We start from the raw sequence: 10,017 nt of genomic DNA on the forward strand, positions 1-10,017 counted from the left end.
ATGCATGCCTCCCACAGACATACTTTTGAGGGACTCTTCTCATGCCAAAGTGGTTTTATTTAGGGGAAATTACTCTGGCAGGCGCATACCCCTATCTATCTGTCTGTTTACATTTTGAAGCTTCTGGGGCTGCATCCAAAGTCCACTGAAATCAGTGGGTGCCTTTCCACTTATTCGGATGAGCTCTGGTCGGGCTGGGTATCGACAAAGAAAGGAGGAACATGCTCATTTTGCCAGCATCCCACTCCCTTCCTCCCCGCGTCCCGTGCCCTGGAGTCTTGTATGCCTCCTCCTCTCCCCATTGACACCATCAAAAACAGACAGGTTTAACAAAGATTTGTGTTATCAGTGACACTTAGAGCTTCCAGAAATCAGGAGGCTTTGTAGTCACAGTTGTGGGCTTTGCGATCCCCCTGTGCCAGGACTGATTATACAGGTAATGGGGTGCTATAGAAAATGTTATCGCTACCTATTCAGAGTGCTAATCCAGTGACTAGAAAATTAATGATCGCATTACATTTGCACGTATTTCTCTCTGTCTAAGGCATGGGAATATCTCATTTTCCTTATTGGATTTACTTGCTTGTTTTATGTCCTCCTTTCCCACAGAAAACGCAGGCACCCCCCTTCCATAGCCACATGCAAAGAAACCAAGGTGGATGTGGAGATGTGGGCAGCCTGTGGCTGGATGTGGACCTGAGTCTGTGTCATCAGGCACCAGGCTAGAGCACAGAGGGAACATCCCATCATTTCAAACAAAAAATTGACTTTTTTTAAAATGAAAGTCCAAATTGGCAACATTTTGCAACACAAATGGCTGAAGTAATCATTACCAAGCAAACAAACAGAGGTAGGAAAGTGGCAGGGGGAAGAATCTATGTGTTTTAGCATTTTTTTCATGTTTTGAGCTCTTGTAGCTCAATCCAAGCCATATTTTCAGGTGATGTTGGAGCAACCGAGTGGCTTACATGTGGGGACTGGTGAGACTAACAGTGCTTCTCGTTCTTCACCCTTGTGATTCCTCCACTCTAGTAGCCCTGGCAAACATTTTGCAATGCTGCGTGTCCTGTTTATAAGTGCCGGTAAGGGATGGTGATGTTTATGCCATGGAAACAGGACTTTTATCTCCCTTGGACAAGCATTTAGAGGAAAATTTCCCTGGAAAACGAGTTTTGCTACCCTTTTCTGTCCCTTCTACTTCCCAGGCACGGGGGGCCTGCAGCCTCTGCCGGGAGCTGGCCCCTCTGCCTTGCATGGTGAGTGTTGGCGCAGGGGCCCCGGCCGGCTCCTGGGCCGGCAGAGGGCTGCATGGCCACCCCCCATCAGCTCCTGGCACGGGAGCAGAGCCAAGGGGAGCTGGCGGGGAGGAACCAGCATGTGTTGCAACCGGTTCCTCTCGGCTGACATCAGGGCCCCCGGGGGGCTGCCTGCAAGCCAGCGCAGCTTAAGCAGCCCTGGCACAAGTTATGAGGCACGAAAGTGGCTTGGAGCCACCTTTGTTCCTCCCCTGCTAGCCCCTCTGCTGTGCCCAGGAGCGGAGGATGTCAGGGAGCTGGGATGGAGGCAGCTATCGGCCAGGAACCCGCGGGGAAGCGAGAGATGTTTTAGTCAGCAATCATTTCGATTGGCTCTGCAATGTTTTAATCGCGTCCTCCTTACAAGGAGTTGCAATGACTAATGGCCTATGTGGTCATTACCGAGGAAAGGGTTTTGTTTAACATAGTGGGGAGTGTATAAAGTAGCAGATGAGAGCTTTGGAAAGACTGGATTAAATTCAACAGATCTGGAGGAACTCTGTGTGTGTGTCTGTAAATCCTGGGGTCCTTAGCTTTGTCTTGGGCTCAGCACCAGCCGACCGACGGCTGCAGCAAACTAGATTATCCCGAATTTATGCTGTCAGTTTTTATGCTAAGAGCAGCTTATTTCTAATCATTTCTAAATGTTATTGAAAAGGCTACATTCATAAAGATCACACATATTCAAAAGGTTCTACTCTGCAATAATCTTCATGCCATGCTTTCAGTCCTGGAAACAGCAGTGGCTTTTTGGAGTTAGTAATCTGAATCCTATGATTATTCCTGTGTCCTCTTTGCAGTTTATTTGCTCACGTTAAGATAAGCAGGTATGCAGGACTGGACCTAGTAGAGCGAATGTAAAGGGTTAATTAGATCCTCCCTACCACCAGGATATAAAAATGCAAAAGACAGACTTTAGAATGAAAGAGGAAATTGGTTTTCCTAATTTCAAGCAAGAGGTAGCAACTTACCGCAGCTCGTTGCTTAAAAAAACTTGGTAAGTTAACTCAGTCAATGAAGTGGTGACGTTTCTCAACAGTCCGTAGCATTGCCTCAGACAAACATTTATGTTTTTCATAAGCAGCTACATTAAATTTTTAACCAATGCTTGGCAGATGCTTTTATGTTTCTAAGCATTTCATTAAAGTTTCAGCGTATGTGTCCTATCTGCAAAAGCAGCTTTTGCTACATGTGTGAGTGCCCCAGAAGCCTTTTCTGCAGACGGGAGTAATGACTGGGAGAAGCCTACACGGTTTTGTGTGGGACTGAATACACCAGTGGGAACATGAGATGGTGTGAGGGACGTGGAGACTCAGGAAAGCCACCTCTGGGCAAGATGAGTGCCTGAGAGCTGTTGAATTTGAGGCAGTATGGGCCGAGGTATTGTTCCTGGACGAAGGGTGAAACTGGAAGGAGTTTGCTGGGAGAGCATGCATGTATTGGCAATAGCAGTGAAGAGCAGGCGGGCAAAAAGAGCACAGATGAGAAAGCATTGAGGACTTGAGGAGGAGGTCCTGGATGTGACGGGAAGTGGGTCTGCAACAGGGTTTAGCAGCAGATATGTCGCCTCCTGAGAACCAGAGGGTATTGGAAGGCTTAACTGTGGTCTAGGATAGAGCAGTTCATGCATGGCCATGAGTGACTGAGATAATGAGGTGGGAGTGAGTGATGAAGGATTATATTCAGCAGGAGGGAAGCAGTTTGGTTCCTTCATTGCTCATTCCCAAGCACTCTAATGTTTGGGTGGTATTTCAGTGGCAGGGTTTTTATAAGGGAAGTGTGATGTTGTTTTATGGAGTGCTAGCCAGATCCCACTGAGCCATACTCTCAATCTTCAGTCTTCTTAGTCACAGTTTTTTCAACAGAGCATTCATCTGTTCATAAAGTTGCCACTGTTTCAACATTACCATTGCTAAGGACTGGCCTACAGTCACATTTTTTTTGCAATACAACTGTCTCAGAAGTGTGGGTTTTTATGGTTTTGTTTTGTTGTTGTTATGAAGGTATAGTCATTAGTGGGAGCGCATTTATGCCCATTTATACCAGGACAAATATCACTTGCTATGGTAAAGTATCCCACTTAGTGCCTGGGAACTGCTGCACTACCATAAACAACTCTTCATACTAGTGTGTAAAGGGTGCATTAGCACGAGTGTTAGCAGTGTCAGAATGACAGAGTACCAAAGAGTTGTAATATAGAAACAAACTTGGAAAACAATGTTGGAAAGGTGCTGCTGAGCCTTCAGAGTGTTTTTTTTTTTATTTTATTTTTATTTTTTTTTTATTTTTTTTGAGTTTGAAGGATCTTTCTGATGCTCTGGAGCTTTTGTCTTTTCAAGAAGACACAGATTTTGTAAATATTCCCTATTTCATCTAGGCTTATTTTTGAGCACTCATCTGAAGTTATTTTCATGACACACCAACAAGGCATTTAGAAAAATTCTCATATTCTTTTCTTCAGCTGCACAGAAACAACAGTGCAACCAGTTACTTTTGAAACAAATACATTGTTTTCCCCTTTCCTGTGATACCCCGCCACCAGTTCCAAATAGCCTTATATTGGCAAGCAACATTTGAATAAAGTGTTGTGGCTGAATCCTCAGTAACATCTTTTCCTTCGTGGACTAGATTTTCACCTGCGATTTTGGGCTCCAGTGGCCAACACAAGCCATGATACAAAATGCTTGGAACAAGACTGTCAAGTTGAAGGCTACTGAAGTTGAACCCGCATGATTTAAAGCCAAAATGTCTGTTCAGAGCAGAGGGCTTTAGAGCAGCAATTATGCACATGTGAACAGCAGAAGTGTTTAAGGCAAAGGACATGTCAACCTCTGCAACAGCATTTTGGCTAACATACTGTGACAAGGGGTGCTTAAGGACTCCTAAGCACATGCCATGATAGCTTTTCAGATGCCCACTGCGGCACAGTCAGCCTTATCCAGAAAGGTGCAGTGACTGATCCTTTCATGACCAGCTGGACACTCATCACTACAGTTTTGTAAACAGAGCAGCTTGTTGCAAAACGTGCCCATGACATCATGATGGAACTGAGCCGCAGATATTTCTGGAGCACTGCTGACCTGCTCTGGCTGAAGGTCTGGCATATAGGTTGCTTATGCAGTTTACCTTTTCTCATTTTGAATGTTTCATCCCCTTCTCGGTGGTTTTTGGTTTGTACTCTGGCATCGTGACCTAAGCTGTAGTGGTCAGTCAGGTATAGCACATCTCTTGGGACTGTTGGTATCCAAGAAGTTAGTTTACATTCATTGCGGTTTCTAACTGCAGAAAAGAACCAGGTTGGGTTTTGTACCCGGAGGCACTGTTTCTGTTAGAGTAAACATTAGGGTTGCTAGAGGAATTGGACACGTGCAATTTACTTATATCAATACTCTGGCCCTGCCCAGTTTTTCTTCAGTACCTACAGTCAGATTTTGCATTGGCAAGGTCCAATAATACTTCAGATTTCAGATACCTCTTTGTCCTTCATTCTTAACAGGGAGCAGTGTATTGTTCCAGGACACCTGCAACAGTCAAATTCTAAGCAGACTTATTTGGGGATGAACAATGCAGTTTGGAAAGGGCTTTGGCACCATTCTGGAGGCTCAAGAAGTAATGATAGCTCTGTAGCTAAATTTTAGAGTGAAGATCTCAACACTTCTATAACTACTAAAATTTGGGACTAAAATGCAAAGATAAAGTCAAAAGAGTAGTCGCTTCTCAGGGTCAGAGTGTCTTTGTTTTCCCTCTGACCATGGTCATTGTTAGAAGAAACAGCATGCAATCCTATTAATGAAACGATGACCAGATACAAAACTGGTGTAGGGGGTGAGCATGAAAGGGTGGGAGGAAGGGGAGGCTGAGGTTGGACAGAATATAGCAATGCAAGTCAGCCAGTGAGTCAATGACAGGAGGGAGGGAATCAGGGCCTCCAGAAATGTAATGCCAAAATATAACAACAGAATAAAAACCCTTGTTCCCTAAAGAGACCTAGTCAGATGGAAACCTGGTCTCCATAGCAGGCCATGAAATATTCTGGACACGTTTTACATATCGTAATAAAAGTGACTCAGTACCAGCTTTTATTTTAGTAGTGCAATTAAAATGCTTTTAAAACACAAAACCAAGAGACACATGATCAGCATGAAACAATTATTAGTAAAACTACACCAATCCAGAATTAAAATACTTTATTAAATAAAGAGCAAATCAGTCTTCATACTGAGTTAGAATTAACTCACCAGATGAAAGCCAGCTCTAAGCAATCTTGATCCCAACTCTAGAAGGCAGAATATGAAGATTTGCTACAAACCTCACCTGAGTAACTATACTGAACACTGAAATTAATCATTTGAATTTAGTTGACTGTTTTATAATGAGTTCAAAGGTTATTTTGGTTGCCCCTCGGCTTTGATTAGGAGTGTATTTTTTAAATTGCATTATAGTTTTACATGGGGCCTTGAGAATTAAGAAAGAGTTTAGTTTGTCCACACAACTGGTTAAAACAAAAGATGAGAGTTGTTGTTCCATGAGGAAGAAGCTTTGCTTCCTGTGGGTTTGTGCCCTCTCTCTCTCAGCCTCTGGTTTCCTAAATTCTCTTCCTGTCAGTCTGTGCAGGCTGCTGGCCGTAGGTGTGCTGACTGCCTGGCTGTTGGCCCCATGTGGGAGCACGGGTCCCAGACCTCTCCCTTGCCAGGTCAGAAGGAAGGCATAGATACCTCACCTCTTGGACACCTCCCTTTGTCCACTATTTTGGCAGAAATAGACAAGCGGGTTGCAGAACTAATAGCTCAGCAAACAACGTAATCACTTTAGCTTTGTGTCCTTGGGAAACCAGGCTAGGGAACAGAAGAGTAAGTAAGAAGATACTAAAAATACGAGGGCAGTGCAAGCTCTTCAGCTCTCAGAGTCTTCTGCACACTTGTGTAGCAGGGGCTGGGAGTGCACAGCAGATGTGGTACTGTTTTGCTGGCATACTGCTTTCCACTAGGAGGGATTTTTCAGTCTGGAGCAAGGAAAGAGATGATGGATTAGTCAGCTACTGAAGGAGCTTTTTAAATGTTGGTGCAGTGACTTGCTTTTCCCCAGATGACAGCTGTTGATATTCTGAAGCAGCACTATTCCCTCAGGTTGCTTGCTGACCCATAAGACAAGGCTTTTCTGCTTCACCCTTGAATTTGTGGGTTGCCTTGCACTATTTCCCTTAGGGCCAGGCATCTTTGTCCAATCAAGCTTGAATTAGGTCACTGTTAACTAGTGTCAACTTGGAGGAGTCTTGCTGAAGCTGGCAGTCTAAAAAAAATTAAATATTTTCCATGCCACAGAGACTATTGGTCTGTGACCCACCAAAATATCAAAAATCCAGATGTATAAGACCAATTCTGATGAAGTTGGCGTAGTCTTATCTGGGTCAATTGTCTTAACAAGACATTATGTCACCAGTTAGGGGAAAATACAATCTAAAACCCCTAAAAATAACTAATGGGAAAAACCTTGCACAATAAAGCTAGTCGCACAGCATTTGGTCATCAGAAAAATAAAAATAATTTCAGACTCATGATATATTTAATCATCTGTATTTATTCCTCTGCTAATCTAAAAACAGGCAAATGTTCTTTTTCTTCTTGGAAACAACACAATTCCGGAAAACTTCATATTTCAGGCAGCTCTTCAAACAGCTTTTCTGCTAAAAGTTAAATTTCATTTTTTGTTAGGAGGAAAGCAATTGGAATGAAAAAAATTTGAATTTTATATAAGATCCTTTACCATACCAGCTATGTTGAGGAGAACTATTCTGTGGGCTTTCAGAATAGACACCAACATCATGTATTTTTTATGTTTCATTACAGAAAGAGAACTAAGATTTCATGACAGTCATTCTGATCTGGCCTGGAGAAGGCAGAACTGAAGATACCTGGAGGAAGCTAGGCCAAGAATGAGAAAGCATCAGATGGGAACAAATATAATTAAGCCATATTAGCTGCCATATTGTCCCAGAAGAGGAGTGGCAGCTCCGTAATAGCAGCAGCAGAAAGAGCCCATGGAAGAAAGAGAAAAGCAGAGGAGTCTCTTATGTCATGTGTATGTAGAAAGCATCCTGTGCATGAATTATTTTGCTGTCGTGATGACTGAAGCCTTCAAGATCACTTCTCCATTAGGAGAAAAGTTAGCTAGGCATCCTTAGACACCAGCTTCCATTTCTTTTATATGAAAAAACCATGGAGGAAAAAACATCAAGGCAGGAGTACACCAAACTATGGTATTGAGTCCAACCATTTATGGAGATTTTCAAGACCAGCCTAGATTTGAGATGAAAAAAAAAAAAAAAAAAGCAGTGCACGTAAAGGGCTGCAAAGAGGATCTCTAAGTCTGTGATGCTGCAAAAGCTTGAAAAGGTCCTGTGTTCCTTCACCACAGCATTATCCAGAAAACCCAAGATGCTTTCAATGAGGGGATACCTTTGAGGAAAGAGATGAAGTAAAGCATTTCAGATGCCTTGGTGTTCTTGTGAATCTTGAAAATGCTTGTTTGAAGCTTTTTTTCTTTTTCTAAGTGGATTAGAGATTTGGTTGGATTAGGGCCTTAATAAATACCTACAGTGTTTGTCTTTCATCTGCGAAATGTTTGCTTGCTTTTAAATAGACTATTCTTGTTTGCTTCAGTGTTGTCATGTTGATGTGAAACTCTGGAAACAGGAATTCTGCTCTTAATTCAATAAAAGGATTTGGAAACCAGAGGCCAAAACTTGCCTCAAATATAACTGGTATAAATCCAGAGTAGCAGGACTTTATTTCAGTGCTGGAGAAGCAGCAGGAGACTCGCTTCTTGACAATTTTTGATGTCTGGATGACTTGTTTATGTGCCTCATGATAGTTTGTGGTAGTGTAGCTATTATTTTTAAAGCTCAGCCCTGGCCAGAGGGCAGCCGTTCTGTTCCACACGATGGGGAAACCCAGCAGAGACAGTTCCTTCGTCTGGAGGACAGGAGACTGCTGGCTATGGCAGAGATGAATGGAGAATCCAGGCCTGGCCATCTTTGCTGGTCCAGTGGCCATCAGATCATTAAACAAAAGTGGATCTTGTTAAACAAGAGCAGATTTCATGAAATCTTTATGTGGCCCTGAGTCAAAGACGCGCAAGGAAAGGTGTGGTGCAACAGTGCTCACTCCTGGTGCTGTGCAGCACTGCTGCTGCTTCTTTCCCTGTTCTTCCTTTGCAGGGTGGCCCAGGGTGCAGATAAGCCCGTGCACGTGATGCAGTTGAGAAGATGCTGCCTCCTCTATATCCATAAACAGAGGAGCCATAAAACCTAATCCCTGTCACTCTGGCTATCCTTCAGATGCTCTTAACTGATGAACATTTCAAAGGTTGTAAGTCAATGATGACAATTTATTGCAGCAATTTATAACTTCAGTCATGTACAATTAACAGCCTACAGGAGGGTAATGATGAACATCTACTGCAACCATTTCTCATTTGTGTTGGTGGCCAGAACAAAGTATGTCAAGGCACAAAGACAGGGCATGGACCGGGGAGTGGGAGCCAGCTGCCAGCTTTGCAGACAGGGAGGCCCCCAGCTCCGAGTGCTGACCCATGGGATGAAGACCCCCCCTCGCTCGCTCTCCCATGAAGGCATGTATGGGCCTGGTTGTGTGCTGGCATGATGGGGGAAGTTTCCCATTGCTGATGAAGCTGAGGCAGATGGTGACAGGGGGACTATCAGTACCCACCATTGCAAGGTGGGGTGCAAGGTAGAGCTGGAGGCCTGGGGAGCTGCACGAGATGGAGTTGTGCAAAGGAGTCATCATGGCAGGCCTGGCCCATGGTGGCAGGGCTCTGAGGGTGTTCTGCAAGATGGCTGACTCCCACCATGACAGTTGTGCCTGCTTCCTCCTTCTCTCCTACTCCCACTGCTCATCCCGCTCTCACTGCTCATCCACCTTCACCAAGAGGTGGTAGCAAGAGGCAAAGAAGACCCCTGGCCATTTTGGTGGCAGCAAGATGTGGGGCTCTCTGCGGTGGCCGGAGGGGATGCAGGCCCAAGCCTGCTTCCCAGCCATCTGGGGAAGTGGTAGGGTAGTGTCTGCTCTGCAGGCAGAGATCTGTTTCCAAGGGCATTATTGACAGTCTCTTTGTAGAGCGGAGATTAGCTCAATAATGAATGCCTCAGAATAAATCAATGGTGGGACAGCTTCTAGACCTGGTGATTTTCCACCCTCTGCAGCTTCTGGGTAGCACACGAGCGCTGGCTGCAGCCCAGCAGGGACAGCAGGGCATGCTTCAGCTCCGCTGGAAAGTGCTTAAGGAGGGTACTGGCTTTTGCCTCATTTCAGGAACGTGGCCTTTTTCTTCAAGGTACATCTCAGCAGCATTTTACGTATCCTCCAGGCTGGCTTTTTTGCTTCAAGGAGCTGTAAAGGTCACCTACAGGGCTGTTCAGATGTCATTACTCACTCTTTAACACTGAGTCCTTTGCCATCTGATCTTTTCATATTTGTGATGGTGGAGAGTGGTCTTCATTCTGCATGATGAAGACAACCGCTAGCTTGCAGTGTTTATTTCTGCTCATATAAAATCTTTTAAGGGAACTGTATTGATCTTTATAAAGGAAAATTACAAGGTTGTAAGACAATTATCACATGCTGAATTGTGTAGTGTACATTGGTATTGGAGAGGTCAAGTCCTACGAATAAAGGTGAATCTTAGATCTGGAATATAATGAAAA

General features: G+C 44.2%; 1 long non-coding RNA gene across 1 annotated transcript; it reads left to right on the top strand.

Moving 5' to 3' along the window:
- Positions 1–896: 896 nt before the first annotated feature.
- On the top strand, positions 897–7,904 carry LOC118160738. The gene is made up of 2 exons (XR_004747649.1): positions 897–1,082; positions 7,142–7,904. It is a non-coding gene; the product is annotated as an uncharacterized LOC118160738 (long non-coding RNA).
- Positions 7,905–10,017: the final 2,113 nt, after the last annotated feature.

The sequence above is a fragment of the Oxyura jamaicensis genome, chromosome 1, assembly GCF_011077185.1.
Source record: "Oxyura jamaicensis isolate SHBP4307 breed ruddy duck chromosome 1, BPBGC_Ojam_1.0, whole genome shotgun sequence".
NCBI classification, from domain to species: domain Eukaryota; kingdom Metazoa; phylum Chordata; class Aves; order Anseriformes; family Anatidae; genus Oxyura; species Oxyura jamaicensis.